Genomic DNA, 23,901 nt, shown 5'->3' with positions numbered 1-23,901 from the left:
TGGCTAGATCTTAATTTCTGAAGACTCATAAAATCTTGACTGAGTGGCTGGGAATATGGCCTAGTGATAGAGTGCTTGCCTTGTAAAATCTTGACTGAATAAAGTTAGCATGCTTTTCCTTGTTAATCTGCCTTTGTCAGTTTTGACTTAAAACCTGGCTGGGAATGATATCAGAGTAAAGGAAACTTTCCCTTCTCTACCAGAAAATCTACCATATAAAACCTGTGAGATACCCCTAAAGTAGTTCTTGGAGGGAAATTTATTTATTTATTTGGTCGTAGGGTTTGAATTCAGGGTCTTGGGCACTGCCTCTGAGCTCTTTTGTTCAAGGCTAGCCCTCTACCATTTTGCGCTACAGCTCTACTTCCAGTTTTTGAGTGGTTATTGAAGTTAGAGTCTCAGGAGGACTTTCCTGCCCTGGCAAGCTTTGAACCGTGATACTATTATCTCAGCCTTCTGAGTGGCTAGGATTAAAGGCATGAGCCACCAGTGCCTGGCATTAGAGGGAAATTTAGATGCTTAGTCGTGTGTGTGTGTGTGTGTGTGTGTGTGTGTGTGTGTTGCGTGCACGCACATGCATGCCAGTATTCCTGCTTGAACTCAAGGGCCTTGAGCTTTAGCTCAGCTCTTTAGTTCACAGCTGGTGGTGATCTGCCACTGAGGCCTCACTTCCAGTCCTGAAATTTTAAATGCTCGTGCTTATACAAGAAAAAGGAAAAGTACCAAATCAATGATCTAAGATACGTCAGGTGCCTAAAAGAACATAATAAACATGAAGCAAGCACCAGGAAAGAAACAAACACAAATAAGAACAGAAATTAATAAAATTAAAAGTAGAAAACAATACAATGAAAAATTGTTTTGGGGTTTTTTGGGGGGGATTTGTAAAAATTGTTTTCTGATGCTAAGCAAGTGTACTACTACTGAGTTAAAATTCCAGCCCCCCAGCTGATTCATTGAAAAGACCATAGGATAGGGGGAGACAATTCTTTGAAAAGGTAAGAAAGACCCTCCCACAAAGATTAAAAAAAAAAAAACCACACCAAACAGCTAGGCGCAGGTGGCTTATGCCTGTAATGCTACTCAGGAGGCTGAGAACTGAGGATCATGACTGGAAGCCAGCCCATGCAGGAAAAGTCCATGAGACTCTTTTCTCCGATTAACTACAAAACAACAACAACAACAACAAAGCTGAAAGTAAAGCTGTGACTCAAGTGGTAAAGAACACTAGCTTTGAGCATAAAAGCTCAGGGACAGAGTTCCAACCCTCAGTATCAAGTCCCAAGACCAGACCACATGCCCGCATAGGCACACACACACACACACACACACACACACACACACACACACACACACACACACACACACACACACCAACAACCTTAAGCTTAGTTGACAAAGTAGAAAGAGATAAGACAAGAATTCTAGGGGATGGCTCACACTTTGCAGCTCATGTCTGTAATTCTAGCTACTCCAGAGGCTGAGATCTGAAAATTGAGATTTGAAACCAGCCATGTAAGAAATGCCTCCAGATTCTGTCTCCAATTAGCAAGCAAAAGAAAAAAAAATGAACTGGAGCTGAATCAAAAACACCAGCTTTGAGCTGAAAAACCAGTGAGAGAGTTAAGGACCTACCTGAATTTAAGTCTTGGTGCTGGCACACAACAAATAATTACATTATCAGGAATGAAACTGAATTTCATTCAGACTAGAGATAGCAATAGGATAGAGGTATGTCATGAAGAAATTAACCAACCTCAAGGTTTTGAGGACGATTTCCTAAAAAAAACATGAAATACCACAATCTGTTCAATATAAAATAGCTAAGTTGACTATAAATACAAAAAAAACTGAATTCAAACTGGGGATGCTGATGCCTCTAATTCCAGTATTCAAGGAAACTAAGGCAGGATAATTGGAAGTCCAGGCCAGTCTTGGTTTCATAGTGAGCTACAGGCATACAAATATCAGTTGTATACCCACATAGTACTAGAAAGGAACACTAGACACTGAAATAAAAGTACAAAGTCATAGAATTACTCTGAAAAAATAGATGTAAAGTCATAGCACTTCTATGTTGAAAACTTATACACTGATTAAAGAAATCCAGTTCTACATAAAGATTAAAGTTTAAAACATTTTGTTCTGCCAAGTGCTGGTGGCTTATAGCAGTAGTCCTAGCTGCTTAGGAGGCTGCGATCTGATTATTGTGGTTTGAAGCCAGCCTGGCCAAGAACATCCAGGAAACTCTTATCTCCAGTTAACCACCAAAAATCCAGAAGTGGTGCTGTGGCTCAAGTGGTAGAGTGTTAGCCTTGAACAATAAAACTCAGGATCAGTGCTCAGGCCCTTAGTTCAAGACCCAGGACCAACACACACACACACACACACACCACCATCACCATCACCATCACCACCACCACCACCACCACCACCACCACCACTACCACCACACACCATTCTACACCCCACACAGAATGTTTGTTCTATGAAAAAACAAGCTCAACAATTAAAAGGAGAAAAGCCTGTTTAGAAAATGGACAAAAGTCAGAGGCAGACATTTCACTGAAGAGGATATACAGATGGCAAATGAGCACATGAAATTTGTTCCACATTACCAGTGACCAGGGAAATGTAAATTGAAGTCCAAATGAGATTTCATTATATACCCATTAAGCTGGCTGAAACAAAGAGAAGCAATAACACCAAATGCTAGCTAGGACAGAGAATCTGATCATTCTTACATCTGATGGGGATGTAAAATGATACAGCCACTCTGAAACAGTTTAGAAGTTCCTTTTTTCTTTGGGGGTGCTCAGATTTTCAACTCAGAGCCTTGTGCTTGTTAGGCAAGTAACTCTGCCACTTGATCCATACCCTCAGTACTTTTTTTGCTTTAGTTATTTTTCAGATAGGATCTCATGTTTTTGCCTATGACTGGCCTCTGATGACAATCCTCCTATTTATGCCTCCATCTTAGCTGGATCACAAGTACATGTCACCACACCTGGCTTATTGATCGAAATGGGTTCTTGATAACTCCACTTAGGCTGGTCTCAAACTACAATCTTCCCAGTCTCCACTTCCTGAGTGTCTGGGATTATAGGCATGAGCCACCACATCTGGCTTAACAGTTTTTCAAAAATGCAACTACTATAAATCTCAGCAACTGTACTCCTGAACATTTATCCAAAAGAAATATAAACTTATATTCATGCAAAAAAAAAAGTTGTTGGTGAATACTCAAAGCAGCTTTGTTACTAATAGCCCACAAATGGAAAAAAGACAAGAGATGTCTTTCAATTGGGTAGAAGGTTAAATTCAGCTCTATCCACACCATGGGATACTGTTTTGAATTTAAAAAAAAAATAAGGAATATAATTTGGTGCACATCACTTGGATCAACTGCAAAAGAATTAGGTTGGGTGAAAAAACTCAATCTCAGCTGAGCACTAGTGACTCATGCTTTTAGCCTTAGTTACTCAGGAGGCTGAGATCTGAGGATCAAGGTTTGAAGCCAACCTAGGCAAGAAATTTTATGAGACTCTTATCTCCAATTAAGCACACAAAAAAAAAAAACCCAAAAAACAACAAAACAGCCAGAAGTGGAGCTGTGGCTCAAGTGGTAGAGCACTAGCCTTGAACAGAAAGAGTTCAGAAACAGTGGCCAGGCCCTGAGTTCTAGCCCAGGATTAGCACCAAAAAATAAAATAAAAGTCAATCCCAAGAGGCTACATATTGGATGACTGCATTTATATAACATTTTTGAAAGAACAAAGTTATAAAGATGGAGAACAGGGGAGTGGTTGCCAGGAGTAAATGCTGTAAGAGGGGTGGGGGAGGGGGGGAGAGAAGTAGGCGTGGCTACAGAAGGAAAAGTGAGGGATGTTTGTACTGATAGAAGTGTTTTCAGTCTTGATCACAATCATGTCAGTGTCCTGGTTATGATACTGTACTATAGTTTGCAAAATGTTACTTTTGAGGAAACTGAGCAAACAGTATATACAATCTCTCTGCATTATTTCTTATAACTGCATGTGAACCTACAATTATCTCAAACAAAAAAAGCTTAATTAAAAAAATAATAAACAAGAGCCATGAGTGGTACTTGTAACCCTAGCACGGAGATGAGAAAAGATTACAAACTGGACACCAGTCTGGACAACTTAGTGAAACTGTCTAAAAGGGGGGGGGGGAGCTACAAGGCCCAAACTTAAGGTTAGAGTACTTGCCTAATATGTACAAAGGGCCTGTGTTCCACTCCAGCATGGGGTAAGGGGCTGGGGAGAATTCCCAGGCCTTACAACAGACCTATTGAGGCAGAATCTCAAGAAAAAGAAACCTAGGAAATGGAAGCTCTATAGCCTTCACAGGTAACAGACCTAGTTCAGTCTCCTGCACAAGCACACAGAAATTGTAGCAAAGCTATGGATTATATCATATAAAGAATGGTAACATGCTCAGAATTTTCATTAACTTTGGATGGTATGATATAGCCATTCCTCATAGTCATTTACTCAATACTTAACAGCATAGTACTAGACAAATCCTGTCTGCTGAATTAATTCCACTGGATTAACTGATTCCACTGAAATAACTAAATAGATTACTTAGAAAACTAAGCCAAAGAAGCACTGCTAGCCTGTTATGGATTTAGAAACTGACTTTATTACACTATCATTCATTATCCATTCTGTTTACTTAGCAAAGGCTGATGAAATTCACATAACCAGAAATTTCTGCTTCCTTTCAAATATACTAAGGACGGTACATCAACATCCTCTCAAAAGCCAGGTGTGGTGGTTCACACCTATAATCCTAGTACCTGAAAGGCTGGGGATGAAGGATTGCAAACTTGAGGGCAGCCAAGGCTACATGATAAGACCCTGTCTCCTAAAACAGAAAAACTTAAAAAAGAATCCAATATCTACTCAGTTATTATGAATGAGTCAACCATGTACCTAGGACCCTGCTTTGCTGGTTTCCGATGGAATTATAAAATACATATTTCATGGGCTGGGAATGTGGCTTAGTGGTCCAGTGCTTGCCTAGCTTGCATGAAGGCCTGGGTTAGATTCTTCAGTACGACATACACAGAAAAAGCTGGAAGTGGTGCTGTGGCTCAAGTGGTAGAGCACAAAGACACTCAGGGACAGTGCCTAGGTCCTGAGTTCAAGCCCCAGGATTGGCCAAAAAAAAAAAATCATTTTTTTCATGACTGATTTGTGTAGTTGGCAAATATCTTAAGCAATATACTAATCCATTTTTTCTCAATACACAAAGTCAAAAAGCTAAAAACATCTTACAGTCTTACATTTGGGAAGTTGGGGCTATCAGTCCTTTTGCTTTGAAGATTTCCCCTTCTTTGTGTTGTTACAGTGCAAATTTTCTAGTCTTCTACATTTTAATAGTAGAGACCTAAATTGACATATATAGTTGAGTAATTCCAAACAATTACACATAAGATATTTTGTGGGTCTCTCAACGAAGGGGAAATGTTAAGTCTCAAAAAAAAAAAAAACCCACTTAGAGTGTCTGTGGCTTCATTTATCAAAAATATTAGTTTTTTAAATTCCGGCTGTATGCTGGGCAGCCATGTTACATAAGCATTCACTGGCTTGCTTTACATACTTTACATACTTACTTGCTTTACATAAGTTTACACACGTGGTCTACAAAGATGTCCCTAACAATTATAAACATAGATCAAGTACCTTCTACATTCCACAGCTTGAGTTCTTCTCCTGCTGGGGATATAACTGACCCAAAAAGGTGTGGTCTGTACAACTATGGTGTAGCTGAACTAGAATCCCACCACTTGGGATCCTTCTGTCAGAGGATCAGCAAGTTCCAGGCCCGTCTGGGCTACAAAAGAAGATCCTGTCTATAAAAAAAAAAAGGTGCAGGGGCTGGGGATATAGCCTAGTGGCAAGAGTGCCTGCCTCGGATACACGAGGCCCTAGGTTCGATTCCCCAGCACCACATATACAGAAAACGGCCAGAAGCGGCGCTGTGGCTCAAGTGGCAGAGTGCTAGCCTTGAGCGGGAAGAAGCCAGGGACAGTGCTCAGGCCCTGAGTCCAAGGCCCAGGACTGGCCAAAAAAAAAAAAAAGGTGCAGGGCTGGGAATGTGGCTTATTGGTAGAGTGCTTGCCAAGCAAGCATGAAGCCCTGGGTTCAATTCCTCAGTACCACATACACAGAAAAAGCTGGAAGTGGTGCTGTGGCTCAAGTGGCAGAGTGCTAGCTTTGAGCAAAAGAAGCTCAGGGACAGTGCCCAGGCCGAGTTCAAGCCTCAGGACTGGCAAGAACGAAAAAAAAAAGGTACAGTCTGACTAGAAGGACATTCTGTACTCCATTCTTTGTGTGTGTGTGTGTGTGTGTGCGCACGCGTGTGTGTGTGTGTGTGTGTGTGTGTGTACGCGGGCATGAGCGCGCACATGGGCTCATGTGCTAGCACGAAGGCTTAAACTCAGGGCCAGAGCATTGTCCCTTTGCTTTTTCTACTCAAGGCTGGAAATCTACCACTTAAGCCATACTTCTACTTCTTTCTTTCTGCTGGTTAATTGGAGAAAAGAGCAGATTTTCCCACCCAGGCTGGCTTCAAACCAAGATACTCAGTCTCCTAGGTAGCTAGGATTATAGGTATGAACATAGGTGCCTGGCTATGACTTTTTTTAAATATACGATTGCCTATAAAAACAGCCGACATAATGTTTAGGAAAGAAAAGAAAGTAGCTACAAGATAGTGCTTGGGTCCTGACATCAGCAGTGACTTCCCAAAATGATACCCTAATTAACATTTCTGGAAAGTCACCTTATATTTAGGTCAGTAATCTCAAAAAGGGGCAATTCTGCCCCCAAGAGACATTGGACAATGCCTGGAAACAGTTTTGTCATGGAGAACTGAGTTCTAATGGGTTGAAGTCAGGAATGCCACTGAACATCTAGTGCTCAGGCCATTAGCTCAGGACAGCCCCAACAGCAAAGAACCAGAGGGCCCAAAATGTCAAAATGAGTACCACAGGCCATCCAGCAGTCCTTGGAGGCAGGATAGTGTCGGGTGTTACATTACCTGCCACTGGCCATAGCCCTCTGGTACCTACCATACAACAACACTGTCCACTTATAATCTCTAGCAACTACTGGTGTTTATTAGTCTCCATAGTTCTATCTTTGCAAGAACTAAATTGGAATCACATACTATGAAGCCCCTTCACATTGGCTTCTTTCAGTAGCGATATGCATTTAAGATTGTCCCGTCTATTTATAGGTTTGTTTTTTTGTTTTTTTGTTTTTTTTTGGCCAGTCCTAGGCCATGAACTCAGGGCCTGAGCACTGTCCCTGGCTTCTTTTTGCTCAAGGCTAGCACTCTGCCACTTGAGCCACAGCGCCACTTCTGGCCATTTTCTGTATATGTGGTGCTGAGGAATCGAACCCAGGGCCTCATGTATATGAGGCAAGCACTCTTGCCACTAGGCCATATTCCCAGCCCCTATTTATAGGTTTTTTTTCATCACTATTTAATTTTGGACTTATGAGTATACCAGTTTGTTTATTTCTATACTTACTGAAGGACAGCCACTAAGAATAAAGGTACAATAAACATTTGGAGAAAAAAAGTGGGGTGCTGGTAGCTCATGCCTGTAATCCTAATTACTCTGGAAGCTGAGATCTGGAACACAGTTTGAAGCCAGAAAGGAAGACAAATCTGTGAGACTCTTATCTCCAATTAACTAGTAAAAAGCCAAAACCAGAGGCATGGCTCAAGTGATGGAACACTAGCCAAGAGTGAAAAAGCTGAGCAAGAACATGAGCCCTGAGTTCAAGCCCCATTACTGGTGGCCTATGAACATTCACTCTCTCTCTCTCTCTCTCTCTCTCTCTCTCTCACACACACACACACACACACACACACACACACACACAAAATGTAAAGAGATCAACTAAACTGACTAGATATATTTGGTAAAGAACTAAAGAAAATCTGTAAGATTTTTTTAATATACTCCATTGGGGCTGGGAATTTGGCTTAGCAGTAGAGTGCTTGCCTAGCATGCATGAAGCCCTGGGTTTGATTCCTCAGTACCACATAAACAGAAAAGGCTGAAAGTGGCTCTGTGGTTCAAGTAGAGTGTTAGCCTTGAGCAAAAAGAAGCCAGGGACAGTGCTCAGGCCCTGAGTTTCAAGTCCCTGGACTGGCAAAAATAAACAAACAAATATATATATATATATATATATATATATATACATATATATTCTATTGTAGCACTCAAATCCATATGCTCTGTTGTTATAGACACAGAAAAAAATAATGTGAAACAAGATAAGGTGATTTTTGCCTAGAAATATTTTATTCTACTTTAATTGGGCAAGTTAGGCCCTAAACTATAAAAATATTTCATTTTAGAATCTGTCTTTTCTTTATGTATGGTTTTTTCATGTGTATATCTTTGGGAGGGGGAGAAGGGCACAGAACTCAAGGGGAAAAGGGTGAAAAAGTGCAACAGTGGAGCTCACTGAACACTGAGGAAAGTGAACTATACAACTCATGGAGGGAGACAGGAGGGAGGGACTGAGAATGAGTGAAGGGAAGGAAATGAACTCATTACCTGACTCATGCAACTGTAATACCTCTGTACATCACCTTTATGCAATAAAGTAAATTTAATTTTTTTCATTTTAGATTGCTTAATACCACCATCTAGGACATTGCAGTTTTTAATTTTACTTTTTGACAGTACTGGGGTACTCAGCGCCTCGTGCTTGCTTAGGCAAATGCTGTATACTTGAACCATCATTGATGCTATCATCTATATTGGCCAAAAGGAAATACTTTCACCTCAAATTTCCACTGGAAAACAGAAAAGAGCATGGCTGGCTACTGCTTACAAGCAGTGAAGCGCCTGTGAAACAGAGAAGAGGGCCCTGGAGACCAGTAAAACACAGCATTCGACATCAGGCCTCTGCCTTCAAGCTGTCCACAGCCTAGAATCCTCCAGTGAATCATGCCCATCTTTCCCATCCTCTTTGATGTGGAACAGACCAACAATACACATACGATGGACAATAAACCATGCAAAGGCCCAAAGATATGGAAAGGGATGCTAAGGGATTTGCCTGGAGAGCTCTGAGTCAGAGGATCGACGCTACCAGTAGCCTTGCCATCTGTTGCCACTTCCTCAAAGACTTCTCTTCCTCCTGCCCCTCTCATCTCACACCCTTTGTCTTGGCATGCCAGGGCCAAGCGTGTAGAGCATATGCACATTTTGGCAAATGCTATTTTTCAAATTGAACATGTACTAGGACCAGGTGATTTCTAATGTGAAAAGAGAAAATAATGAAATGGACACTAACCATGTGCTAGGAACTTTACAAAGCCCCTAAGCTAAAACTTCTCATTCAATCCTTCCAGGCAGCCACCCAAGGGGGAAATCTGTAAGTGGCACAGCTAGGAAGCAGCTGACTGGGAAGTGGACTCCAAGTTCTGCTGACTCCTAAGTACTCCGAGCAGCAGGACATGGCCCCTGACCCAGGGAAGTTCTGGGCCAGGCTCTTAGTGCAGCTGAAAAATGAGGGCCCACAATATTGCACACAAGACTGCCAGAACACCCCTAAAGTACAGCTGTCAACTCTGGATTGATGGTACAAGGGTAGGCTGTCATTTAAACAACGTTGACTAATGTTTCCGACACAAGCCATTTTCAAGTAAGCATCCCCGTGGACATTTTGTGTTTTCTGAGGTCTCGAAGGGTATTTGGGATTTCACTGCACAGTGGCTCAGGCTCAAAGGTGCTTTGGTTTGAGAAAGTTTTAGGAGAGCTTTATTTTGAATGCATCTGACCTCAAGTTACTTCAATGAGGCTACAAAGGCCACTGAAAGAAAGGTGTTAAGGGAACTAAGCCAAGACTTCAGCACACCTTCAAGTTGGCATAATGCTCTTTCCTTTTGGCACAGCTAGCTTTTCTCTGAGATTCAAATAGTAGAGAAAGACAAGGGAAGGTATTTCCACCTATAGCACTTAAACAGACACCATAACTCTGCTGAATGTGACAATCACCAAGAAAACTTTAAAAAACAACAACAAAAAACCTTCTGTTTGGTTGAGCTCTACCTCCTAACATCCTGATTTAATTTCTCTGGCCTTAGTAGGTCTTAACAGCCCCCAGGTAATTCTAATATGCAGCAGAGTGAGAACCATTTTCTAAAATCATGTAAAAAAGAGAAAACGGATGCACAAAAATAAACACCCTTGCATGAAGGGAAGGAAACAGGTGAACTGAACATCCACCCAATCTGGCAGTTTCCTCTGCCTCTCACCCCCTTTCTTTGTTTTTGTTTTTTGCCAGTCCTGGGGCTTGTACTCAGGGCCTGAGCACTGTCCCTAGCTTCCTTTTGCTCAAGGCTAGCACTCTACCACTTGAGCCACAAGTGCCACTCTGGCCATTTTCTATATATGTGGTGCTGGGGAATCGAACCCAGGGCTTGATGTATACGAGGCAAGCACTATTACCATTAGGCCGTATTCCCAGCCCTCACCCCCTTTCTTCTCTGCCTCTTCCTTGGGGCTCAGCAATTCTGTCTTCTTGGGTATACTGTGTACCTAAGCCGAGTCTCCAAATTAGCTCACAGTGGCACTGTACCACCACCACAGCATCGCTCAACGGTCTTTGAAGTGAGCGAGGAAGAACCACTGGCCTCATTTTACAGCCAGGAAAACTGAGTCTCTTCAGGCCATATGCCTATTTGGTCTTTTATAGTTTATTGTTTTTGTTGTTTTTTTTTTCTTCCAGAGCTGAGGACCGAACTTGGTGCCTTGTGTTCTCCAGGCAGGCACTCTTCTGCTGAGCTAAATCATCAGCCCCCCACCCCCCCACCCCATTTGGGATAGAAGAAGCCAGGCTTGTTTGATTCTCACCACACAATTCTGGGTTCACTCCCCCAGACCTACTTTTCTTTTTTCTTTCTTTTTTTTTTTTTTTGCCAGTCCTAGGGCTTGAACTCAGGGCCTGAGTACTTTCCCTGGCTTCTTTTTGCTCAAGGCTAGCACTCTGCCGCTTGAGCCACAGCGCCCCTTCTGGCCATTTTGTATATATGTGGTGCTGGGGAATCGAACCTAGGGCTTTGTGCATACGAGGTAAGCACTCTTGCCACTAGGCCATATCCCAGCCCCCAGACCTACTTTTCATTCACTACCTTTCCTGCTAAGCCCTGGAAGGGTCTGGTACTCCATTTGCAGAGATAACATGATCTCTTAGATGGTTTGTTCCATTTCTTTTCCAGTTCATAGTCTTTACATCCACCTTGTGACTCATTGTGTGTAACTTCTTCTGAGTTCTTTTCTCAAGGCATAAGTGGTCAACTCTTAAACCTGTGAGAGGTAGTGCAAGACTGGGACTGATGTCTGGCAATACAGCTACCATTCTCACTCCTGGTCCACAGGTAAGAGTGGAAAACTTAAGGGATGTATATCACCAGATCAGCCTGTCTTCTCAAAGTTTGGCAAGGTAAAAACAACTAGGCATTTCCACAGGTAGAAACTCAGGATGGCATCTCTCTTAGAGAGGCTAAAGTGCTGCATCTCTGAATTTGTTAGGTGAATCCTTGATCTTTTAAACGATTGGTATCCTTTCTGTAGCTGGCCATCCATCTGCGCAAACTTACCTGCCATCTCAGACCAAGGTTCCTATTTTTTGTTTGTTTTGTTTTGTTTTGCCAGTCCTGGGGCTTGAACTCAGGGCCTGAGCACTGTCCCTAGCTTCTTTTTGCTCAAAGCTAGCACTCTACTTGAGCCACAGTGCCACTTTCAGCCTTTTCTATATATGTGGTGCTGAGGAACCGAACCCAGGACTTCATGTATACGAGGCAAGCACTTTACCACTAGGCCATATTCCTAGCCTCAAGGTTCCTATTTATTTTAACATAACAACTTCATTTTGGCCTTTGGCACTCTGCTGGTATGACATTTTCTCTATTAACCTACCTACAACAAAAATGCTACCCTAAAAGAAGGTATATGATAGTATCAAATGTATGCTGGGACAAATAAAATCACCAACTTGTATCTTTCATATCTCTGTCATCAAATGGTATTCTTAAGAAAATCTCCATGAGATCTCTAAAGCCTCAGTGTTACCATTTGAATATGAAATGCCCCTAAAAGGCTCACGTGTCAAAGGCTTGGTCTCATGCTGAGGATACCACTGAGGATACTAGATTCATCAACTGATTTATCCATTGACGAGTTCATAGTTGAATAAGCTACCAGGAGATGGGGCACAGAAGAAATAGATCACTGGGGGTGTGTCTTTGAAGGGTATATCTTGTACCTGGCACTTATTATGTCTTTTCTGTTCCCTGGCCACCATGGGCCAGTAGATTTTTTTTTCTCCAGGTGCTCCCTGCCATGCTGTTCTGCTTCAACACAAATGACCATGAACTGAAACTGACTCAAAATAAAACTTTACTGCTAGAAGTTGATTTTCTCTAGTATTTTGTCACAGCAAAGGAAAACTCAGACTTATCCTTCTATAAGGATTAATGTTCATCTGGGCACCAGTGGCTCACACCTGTAATCAGCTTCTCATGAGACTGAGGTCTGAGAATCAAGGTTCAAAGCAAGCCCTGGTAGGAAAGTCCATGAGACTCTTATCTCCAATTCACCACCTGAAAACCAGAAGTGGTGCTGTGGCTCAAAATGATAAGAGTACTAGTTTTGACCAGACGAGTTTGGGGACAGTGCTCCAGGCCCTGAGTTCAAACCCCAGGACTGGCACCAAAAAAAAAAAAAAAAAAAAGATGAAGAAGAATTAATGTTCAAGGGCTGGGAATGTCGCATAGTGGTAGAGTGCTTGCTTAGGCATGAATGAAGCCCTGGGTTCAATTCCTCAGCACCACATAAACAGAAGTGGCGCTGTGGCTCAAGAGGTAGAGTGCTAGCCTTGAGCAAAAAGAAGCCAGGGAAATTGCCCAGGCCCAAAGTCTCAAGCCCCACGACTGGCAAAAAAAAAAAAAAAAAAAAAAGAATTAGTGTTCAAGCTAGGTGCCAGTGGCTCACTCCTATAATCTTAGCTACTTGGGAGGCCGAGACATGAGGATCATGGCTCAAAGCCAGCCCAGGCAGAAAAGTCTGTGAGCCTCTTATTTCTAATTAAGCACCAAAAAACCGCAAATGGAACTGTAGTTCAAATGGTAGAGTACTAGCTTTGAACAAAAAGTCAGGGATAGCACTCAGGCCCTGGGTTCAAGCCTCAGGACTAGCACAAAAAAATAGTTATAATCACAGTGCCACACAGCACAATAGCTGGTCACAGGTAGCCGGCAGCTTTACTCAACAACAGTAGGTTTCTGAGGAAATTCTCATTACAGAATCAGATTTAGGACTCTTCTGCTCATCTCACTGGTCACCTGCCTAGCTTCTCACTTACAGTTATTACTTCTTGCTCTGCTAAATATTCATTATTAATCACTGTTTCAACTGCAGATTTTCAACATTAGAACCTTTGTTTTTTCTCATCACTGTGCAGCTCAATAATATGCAAAATCTGCTCACCAAACAAGGGTTAAGGATTTTAAAAAGCACCTGAAAAATTACCAGTATCTTAAGAAATTCTGGTGAGTGAAACCAAGTGCATCTCCTTTCTATTCACAAGAAATAAATTACATTTTAAAGCCAAGCTGGTAAAAACTGTATGCTTTATTTTATGCAAAGCAAAAGTTCCCAGCTTGCTTTTTTTTCGGCTTAAACATTTTTTAATTGTACAGCATAATTTCCACTCATGCATATAATATAAATTGATCTAATTTACTCTTGATCACCACCCCTTGTCTCCACCTCATCCTTCTTCCAGCAACCTTCCATTTAAGTCCATGATGTTTATTGTTTGTACCAATACTGGGGCTTGAGGTCAAAGTTTCTCACTTGAATTGTTCCATTCCTGGCTGGTACTCTACCACTTGAGCCATACCTGTAGGGTTTTTTTTAATTAAATTTTATTGACAAGGTGTTGTGCAAAGGGGGTGCAGTTACATAATAAGGCAGTGAGTACATTTCTTGTGATATCTTACACCCTTGTTTTTCTTTCCCTTCCCTAGATCAGGTAGGCATATATACAAGATCCAGTGTACCAAAATCATATACAGTAACCATGTAGGGTACGCCAAAGGAAATTCACCTAGAACTTTAAATGTAACATCAACAATAGAATCCTCCTATGTCCTTCTCTTGGAATTGTTTTTGCTTATCCTCGTCTTATATGATCATGTGTACATAGCTGTTGAGCTATTGTGATCCACTGATAGGTCTATTCTAGACCTTTTTATGTTTAGTGGTTATTTGGTTTTAGATACATAATATAAAGTCGCTGACCCAAACATGTGGAAATACCATTTGAAAAGAAGTTTGTTGTTTTGCAGACCTGGTCTCTACTGTCCCCTACCCTCCCTAACTGCCATATATCAAGGAGACCATGCTCCTTTGTTTTCTGCATTCTAGGCTTGTCTCTCTCAACATTATTTGTTCAAGTTCTGACCATTTCCCTGCGAATACCAGTATTTTGTCATTTCTAATCGCTATGTAGTATTCCATTGTGTATAGGTACCACATTTTTTGAATCCATTCATCTGTAGTGGGGCATCCCCAGCTTGCTTTTTTAAAAAGTGATAGCACTAAGGCTTGAACTCAGTGCTTTATGTTCTCAGCTTTTCCCACTCTCTTGGTACTCTACCACTTGAGCTACACCTCTACTATTAGCCTTTTGCTGATTAAAGATAGAATCTTAAGGACTTCTCAGGCCCAACTGCCTTTAATCTGTAATCCTTAGATCTCAGTCTCTGGAGTAGCTAGGATGAGCTTGTTTTTGCTACACAATTCCTTGCTTTTTGCTCTGTTCACAGAATAGAAAAGAAACACACCATAAACACACTTTGAACCCTGCAGTGAGACAATGGTGCATGCTTTCTCCCTTCTTAGGGTCTTTGAAGTCCTTGTTCTTTCTGTGGGATTGCCTCCTAGCAGGACAGATGGTTTCACACAGACTACAAAGACTCCAGCCAGGACAAACACTGCAAGGAAGTACTCCAAACTCCTTTGACTTGGGCATCACTACAAAAAAGATTTTTCTTCCTGAGTCAGAGACTAGCTGTTACCAACAGACCTCAAAGTCAGGGCCCTCCTGCCTCAGCCTCCCAAACACTAGGGCTATGGTGTCACCTGGCCTTTGGATATGACAGCCTTATAGTAGTCTACAATATAAAGACTCTTAAAGGATGTCAAAGCAAGCACATTATATAACTAGCTAAAATGTAAACTTCATAAACTCTACCTTACATCAAAGCAAAGCAAAAAAAAAAAAACTCAAAAAGGCTTAGTTAAACAAAATATAACCTTCACTTAATTGTTCAATAATCCTCACCTTGCCCTACAACTGTAAAAATGTATGCAATGTATATAATTAAGTACTACCCACCACCTACTTAACAAGCTAAAAGAGACAATTAAGAGCATTCCAACTGCGATCTGCTCACAATGATTTTTTTCTGTGGGCTAGCTAGGTTGAAGGTGGCCCATTCACTCATACTCTTAGCTAATACTGACCTGAATACCAGCTGAGGGGTGTGTAGTGCTCCCTGCTAGAGTCATCTTTTTTCTACTTACTCCTTTTGTCTGCCTCTAAGTCAGGCCACCTGAAATCCTAGAACTGAGGAGCTGGTCACTGATGATTAGCTATAAGGAGCCAGCCCTCCTTCATACCACAGCCACAAGGCTCCAGCCAACAGCTTCTTACTAGTTGTCTAGCCTAACTTTTCTGCACCTCAGTTTCTTCCTATGCAAAATAACACCTTTCCAATAGTGAGGTTGTGAATATTAGACGAGATAGCATATTTAAGTGTAGCCAGTCCAATGGCCAGCTTGGTTAGTTTTCTTGCCTGCTAAGAAAATAGCCTACATAAAGTATCTGTGATTGAACATATCAAGCAGCCATCCTCTTTGAACATGGGAAATATCATCAACCTCTGACTCTTAGATGCAGAACTCCAGCCTCTGTTGTCCCAAGTTTTTGCTCACTCTGGACACAGTCAACATTTTTGAGAGTTAGTTGGTTTGCTGGCCAGTGTTATCATTCAGTGATAGAGCACTTGCCTAGTATGTGCAAGGCCTGGGGTTCCATCTCAGGTTGGGGGTAAGGGCTGGTGTGCTAAACAAATAATTTAAAACAGACTGCTTTAATTTAAGGAATCCTATGTGATAAGGATTGAGAATATCTGAGCTTGGATAGGAGACTGATGTTACCAGTGATAAATGTAGTTGATCCCCCTTTTCCGTTGATGAGGATTATTCTGGTCGTTTTAAACCCATCAGTCTTTCCAAACCATCAGTACTGTGGGTTGGGAAGACTGGGAAAACAGAAGATAAAAATAAAGTTAAGGGCTGGAAATATGGCCTAGTGGCAAGAGTGCTTGCCTCATATACATGAAGCCCTGCGTTTGATTCCCCAGCACCACATATATAGAAAACGGCCAGAAGTGGCACTGTGGTTCAAGTGGCAGAGTGCTAGCCTTGAGCAAAAAGAAGCCAGAGACAGTGCTCAGGCCCTGAGTCCAAGCCCCAGGACTGGCAAAATAAATAAATAAATAAAATAAAGTTAACTTTTCTCTTTGAATCAGGGCTAGAAAAGTTTTACATTATGGATGGATGGAAGTCAAGCTAAAGGAGTCGCTACTGATTTGGGGGGGGGGGGTCCAGTCATGAAGCTTGAACTTGGGGCCTGGGTGCTGTCCCTGATCTCTTTTTGATCATGGCTAGCACTCTACCACTTTGAGCCACAGCACCACTTCCAGTTTTCTGGTGGTTACTTGGAGATAAGAATTTCACAGACTTTCCTGGCTGGACTGGCTTTAAACTTCAATCCTTAGATCTAAGCATTCTGAGTAGATAGAATTTCAGGTATGAGCCACCAGCGCCTGGCCGAGTCCCTACTGATTTTAATAATGGTCGCCCACATGAAGGATGAGAGCTGACTACACCTCAGTCGATTCTACCTAGCCCGAACACTTCAGTGTCCTCCTGAGACATAAGCTCCAATTTCATAACCAAGCAAGTACATCATTGTGCTGTTCACACTATCTGCCCAGCCACTTTGCCATCTGCCTCCTCAAAAGTAGTAACAACTGTGCTCACAGGGCAATTATTCACCACCCTCCCACCCTCAGTTTATCCCATCTCTCATCAAGCCCAAGCCTCAGACATGGCAAATGCCTTAAACAAGGTCACACAGCTAGTAAATGGTAAGAATGGACTGAGCCACAGGCCTATTTGACCCAGGGGCATATCCGGTTCCGGTGCCTTAAACAGAATGCTTCACATTACATGAACAGAGGTCAGCTGGGCAGGCAGAACCAGACTATCAAGTCAAGAGAAGCTGAGAGGGTGACAGGCAGAGTAAGGACAAGAAGCCAGGCCTGGGAGTCAGAGTTGATTGACGTAGGGATAGGACACCACCTCAGAATGCCAGTGTCCTACTCAGCCACCTGAATGTCGGTTAATTTCGGCTACATGAACACAAAACAGGGTCCTGACTGAGGTTGCTTTGCTTCCCCACTATATTCCTACTAAGACCCCCAAGGTAATAACCACAGCTGTATCTCAAGGAGCTTCCTGTACTTTGATGTTGGCCATGAAAGTGCTTGACTCAATGCTCACAAAATTCCATGAGTCACAGGGCTGGCTGTCCTCTCTCTGGCCTTCTCAACCAGTTCAGCAGTTGAGGACAGTTGGGATCTTTGACATCCAATATGGTAGCCATTGTACACATGGAACTTCTGAGTTGTTTAAATGGGGCTAGTGTAAGGGACTGAATTTTTATTTAATTTTACTAAAGTATCTAAACCAAGTATAAAATCTAGCACTGGAGGTGATGGAGGCAGAGGCAGGAGAATTTCAAGTTCAAGTCCAGCCAGGGCTATACAGTAAAACCTTGTTTCAAAATGAATCAATGAAATCTAAAGAATCAGGCTGGGAATGTGGCTTAATGGTAGAGTGTTTGCCTAGCTTGCATGAAGCCCTGGGTTCAATTCCTTAGTACCACATAAACAGAAAAGGCTGGAAGTGGTACTGTGAGCTCAGGTATAGTGCCCAGACTCCAAATTCAAGCCCCAGGACTGGAAAAAAAAACCACACACACAAAACCCAAAACCTAAAGAATCTAGTGGCTACAGTACTGAGCAATGTAGTTATACACTATTTTCTTTTTCTTTTTTTTTTTTTTTTCCCAGTCCTGGGGCTTGGACTCAGGGCCTGAGCACAGTGCTTCTGTGAGAACCTTGGCTTCTTTTTGCTCAAGGCTAGCACTCTGCCACTTGAGCCACAGCGCCACTTCTGGCCATTTTCTGTATATGTGGTGCTGGGGAATCGAACCCAGGGCCTCATGTATATGAGGCAGGCACTCTTGCCACTAGGCCATATCCCCAGCCCTATACACTATTTTCATGTATAAACACTTATGAAGCTGAAAGCATACTACCTACCACCCTTGGCAAGCTGAAGGAAAACTGCAAGTTCAGGCCAACCTGGGCAACATAAAAAAGTGCCTGCCTCAGAAACACACCTACCCTCAAGTGAAGTTATGGCTCAATTGGTAGAGTACCAGCCATGACCAAGAAAGCGAAGTAAGAGCACAAAACAAATACACACACAAATACACAACAAAAGCATACTAAACATAGTGTGTTAGAACTTTTTCCCCTGTGTAATATAACATGGAACTCTTCATATAATAATGCATTGGAATATTATGATTTTTATATCTATATTTTATCATGTCTGTACCTGTGCTCTCCAGGATAGTAGTCATAAGCAACATGTGGCTATTGAGTACCTACACTGTAACTCTTCTACAATGTGCTGTAATTACAAACACACTCTGTACTTCAAAAAGAAATGGCCACCCAAGTCACTGTCAGGCTCTGTGCTTCAAAGGAACACTTCCAACTTTTCTTCTAGAAGACTAAGTAGATCCATCAAAGAGACAACACTCTGAAGGCCCTGACACCAAGTCAGCCTGAAGATAGCTCCCAGTTCATGTCTTTTTTTTTTTTCTTTTCTTTTGGCCAGTCCTGGGGCTTGGCCTCAGGGCCTGAGCACTGTTCCTGGCTTATTTTTGCTCAAGGTTAGCACTCTACCACTTGAGCCACATCGACACTTCCGGCTTTTTCTGTTTATGTGGTGCTAAGGAATCAAACCCAGCGCTTGCTTCATGCATGCAAGGCAAGCACTCCACTGCTAAGCCACATTCCCAGCCCCCAATTCATAGGTCACTGGTGCTAAACTTAGGGAGGCACTGTCAGCCCTTCAAGGTCTGAAGCAAAGTAACTTTTCTGCACCTCATTTGCTCCAACTGAAAAATGGGAATAGTAACAAAATGTAAATCAGTACTATGAGGGTAAAATGAAAATCCAGGAACGTCTGATACATTTTTTATAAAGGTGAACACAGCCTCAGCATATCACCCAGAAGTTTCACTCCTAAGTATTTCCTCAGGAGAAGTGAAAGTATATGTCTCCATAAAGACTTTATCCAAATGTTCATAGCAACTCTTATTCATAACAGCCTTAAACTCAAAACAACTCAAATACTAACTAGAGGGGATGAATGGATAATGAACCGTGGCACACCCATACAGTGGAATAAAAAGAAACACATGCCTATAGTCACAGATACTTGGGAGGCTGAGACAAAGGATCACCTGAGCTGAGGACACTCCTGAAAGAGGCAGATGGATCTAAAACTGATCAAGTATGGTTAGTTAGGAACTTGTGGACAGAGTATCTTCAGTGGAACCAGGACAGGAGGATCACCAAGTCTCAAGGCAAGAGGAAGAGACAGAAGTGACTTACTCCAACTGGAATGTAGCTGGGTTTTCTCAAAATCTTTTAGTGTGTCTAAGCCCAACACCAGTGGCTCACACCTGCAATCCTAACTACTCAAGAGGCTGAGATCTGAGGATTCCCGGTTCAAAGCCAGCCTTGGCAGGAAAATCAATGAGACTCTTATCTTCAATGAGACACCAAAAAGCTGGAAGTAGAGCAAAACAAGTCAGGGATAGCCCTCAGGAACACCCTAAATTCAAGCCCAGGGGACACATACACACACACACACACACACACACACACACACACACACACACACCCCTATTAATATGTCCAGTATCAGTTAACAAACAATGTGAGATTCTATTACACAAACAATGTGAGTCAGTGGCTGATACAATCCACTCAGCCATTCCTGGCAATTCTGCCCTATAGTTTGGGAAGTGTGTCAGGTGACCCTAGCAGGCAAAATGGCAGTTATATGCAAGATAGTTGTACTTGGGTCAAACTGAATCCCTACCTAGCAGTATCTGCTCAATTAACTAATAAACTCCTGAAGCCTGCAGATGTGCCATTTTTGCCTCAGAGAACAGAAGTAATCATTCTATAGTTTTTCAACTGAGATTATGATAGCCTAGTAACAATTAAGAACAGGATTACCGAGGCTGGGGATATGGCCTAGTGGCAAGAGTTACATGAAGCCCTGGGTTCAATTCCTCAGCACCACATATACAGAAAATGGCCAGAAATGGCACTGTGGCTCAAGTGGCAGAATGCTAGCCTTGAGCAAAAAAAAAAAAAGAAGCCAGGGACAGTGCTCAGGCTCTGAGTCCAAGCCCCAGGACTGGCAACAAAAACCCACAAAGAACGGGATTACCTAGAGGTTCAGGATGAATGTGCTTTCTCTGAAATGCTGGCTGCTTTGTTAGCCTTCAAAGTTCCCTGAGCCACAGGAAGACTTGACCTGCCTCTCCCACACAGCTGACCACACTCACCATGGCAAAGGACACTTTAAATATCCTACATCCTGCTACCTCCACCAGGCACAAAAAGTCTGCTTCATTCTTCTTTTATCTTAATACGCAATACAATGCCTGGCACCTAGAAGACGCTTCCTAAGTGTGTGTTAATATTCCAGAGGTCAGATATGTGTGTTCCAATGCTGGAGCGCTCCAGGCATAACCACAAATTGTCAGGGACAGTGATGTGGCATTGCTAGAGGAAGGGGCAGGGAGTGCCTCTACGAGAGCACAGACCTACCTTGCATCCTCAGCAGCCTGAGAGCCCAAGAGCAGACTGTTCAGCACTGCATCCCTAGGCCCAGCACTTACCAGATAGCCAAGGCTCTAGAAGTGTCTGGAGGAAAGAATGAGGCAGCTACCAATGGTGGTACTCTGCACTGCTACATGCGGAAATGGCATGGCAAGGACCTTCTCAGCCATTCACTTGCTCTGGTGGAGCAGTGGGTAGCTGTCTCCTGGTTGTAATGATGTTCCCCCAAGGGAGGGGACCACAATGTAATGGGGTCCGAGGCGGGGGAGGGGGGGCGGGAATCCCCCATCCCTATAAGAGTCCACCACTCAGAGACAGTCTCAAGTAAAATGATGGATTTATTGGGGAAGTAAAAAGTATACTGACCGGCCAGGGCTGCAGCCCAGGCTTGGGAGCTGGGACCACACACCCTGGGCTGCTCTCGGGTCAGGTTATAAAGGCAAACACCACATGATCAAGTGTTCCACATGCAGGTGGCCAATGAGGTTACAACACTTGCAGAGCATGCCAGGTCACATGCATGTGGCCAACGAAGTTACAGTCTGTCTCATAGTAACTGTACCAACCTATCATTTTACTTAGACTTGGCACACAGACTTGGTGGGGCTCACATGATGCAGGTGGATATGACTACTCATGGGAGGGCACAGGTTTAACCTTGAATGTACCACTACTCAGGTGGTCAAGCAGTTTACACAATCTTATCACAGCAAAGGGGAACTTCCCTAGATAGGGTGGGGGAGATCTTAGTGAAGATGGAGTCAGCTTCGGTTCTTTTTAACCAATTTGAGATGGAGTCAATCTGACAACCCTCAACAGCCCATGATGGCGCAGGCCAGATCTGACCTTCATATTACACTGGCCAGACACTCTGCCTGAGATGAGAGGTCCATGTAAGCAGGCCTACTTTAGGCTTCATTGATTCCCTTGCGTTTCTGCAAAGAGGAAAGCCCAATGAGTCCCTGGGGAGAAGAGCAGGCTCAACAGGAAGGCCCTAACTGAACAAGACTGCTTTCCCTTTTCCTTCTGCAAGTGATTCTTAGACTTCAGATCCTGGATTTGCACACACAGTCCCTTTGTTCTCTCCTCTCTCCACCACCAGAAGAAAAAGAAAGAAAGCATCAACTAAATTAATGAGGAGAAATGACCTGTTGCTGTGAACCATGTCAAAGAAATGTGGGCTGACCTGTATTCTGAACAGAGGTGCTATGACAGCAGGCAGAAACACGGCTAGGGCTCACACACCCTGCTTTCCAACACAGAGCTCTTTGCCCTCCCGCGGCCACTCTAATAAGTCATCTGTACACACACCAGAATGCACTAGGCAAGGTACAACCTCGAGCAAGTCGTTGGCTTGCTACGAGGACACAATCCACCTATTGTTCTAGAAACAGTTCCTTAAAGTAGCATGTCTGTGGTAGTGTAATGCATTTTTTGACACCTACATCTCACTAAGTAAGCTAATCCTCCAAGTTTATAGCTGTAAATTTTTTGCCTACAATGATTCTTACCCTCAGATTCACAACCTAAGAGTGGCTTCCCGTCAGGAGGTTGAGAGAGGTTACAGAGACAGGTACATGAGTGTTTATGGGGAACAGCTGCCCCTTTGATGAGCTCCTCAGAAGAGCCCCAAAAGCTGAAAGACTTATGATTAGAATATCCTGAGTGTAACAATCTGCAATGTTATAGACTCTCAAACATGGCAACTTAAAGAACTGGGCTTCTTATGGGGGTAAAGAAAACACTCTAAAGTTGTAGAGACAAATCTATAGCCCTGCAGATAGATGAGAAGCCAGTAAACTGTACACTTTCAAGAATGAATTGTATGGTAAGTGAATTATATAAAGCTATTTTACTCAAGACGGAACAAAGTAAGCTTTCCAGAAGGCTTCTGTTATTTTGAAGAAGTATAAATAAACAGAACAGTGCCTCTTAGCCACCAAGAAATGACTACTCAATTGTTTGAGAATAACAATGACAGCAGAATTCCCTTTTGCTTTCAACTGAGCTCTTTTAGGAATCAGGAGGAAACACTTAGTACCTTAATCTTTAGCCAGACTTCCCCCAAATTTGGCTGTCAGCAAGGTCAGTTGAAGTTTAAATAATAGTCTACCTACACAAACTTTCTCCACTGGAGGTCCAAGCATTTACCCAAGACAAACACTTGTTCCCCGGTCCTGAGTCAAAGTCTCAAGCTGCAAACAATGGGTCACAGTCCTGAAATCACACCTTAATCTCCCCACTATGTGTCTGGTGCTTGAAAAACAAGTAAATAACAATAATGAATTCCAGATCAAAGGAAAAACTATGGGAGAAATCTATTTCTTTTTTATCCTAACCCCAAACACTTCAGCACACGTGTGCTCCAAACCAACATTCAGGTCTAGTACTCCTTTCCCAGGTCACCAAAACTCAGAACACAGAGAGCTTTGTTTCTTTCTTTTTCTATCTATCTATCTATCTATCTATCTATCTATCTATCTATCTATCTATCGCCAGTCTTAGGGCTTGAACTCAGGGCCTAGGCACTGTCCCTGAGGTTCTTTTGCTCAAGGCTAGCGCTCTACCACTTGAACCACAGCACTACTTCCAGCTTTTTCTGTTTATTAGGTACTGAAGAATTGAACACAGAGCTTCATGCATGCTAGGCAAATACTCTACCGCTAATCCACATCCCCAGCCTGAGAGTTTCATTTTGTACAAAGCTGTCCAAAATCCTCTTGCAGCCCCAAAAGCAACTACTTACTACCTGCTTTGCTGTGG

General features: G+C 42.7%; 1 protein-coding gene across 4 annotated transcripts in view; it reads right to left on the bottom strand.

Moving 5' to 3' along the window:
• Positions 1-23,901, bottom strand: part of Pxk (PX domain containing serine/threonine kinase like) — an 82,238-nt gene that overhangs the window by 51,429 nt on the left and 6,908 nt on the right. The gene's annotated exons all lie outside the window — the stretch shown is intronic.

Source organism: Perognathus longimembris, chromosome 10 (genome assembly GCF_023159225.1).
Source record: "Perognathus longimembris pacificus isolate PPM17 chromosome 10, ASM2315922v1, whole genome shotgun sequence".
In the NCBI taxonomy this organism is placed as follows: Eukaryota; Metazoa; Chordata; class Mammalia; order Rodentia; family Heteromyidae; genus Perognathus; species Perognathus longimembris.
Note: the sequence above shows the minus strand (reverse complement) of the source record. Positions and strands in the feature narration are given on the sequence as shown.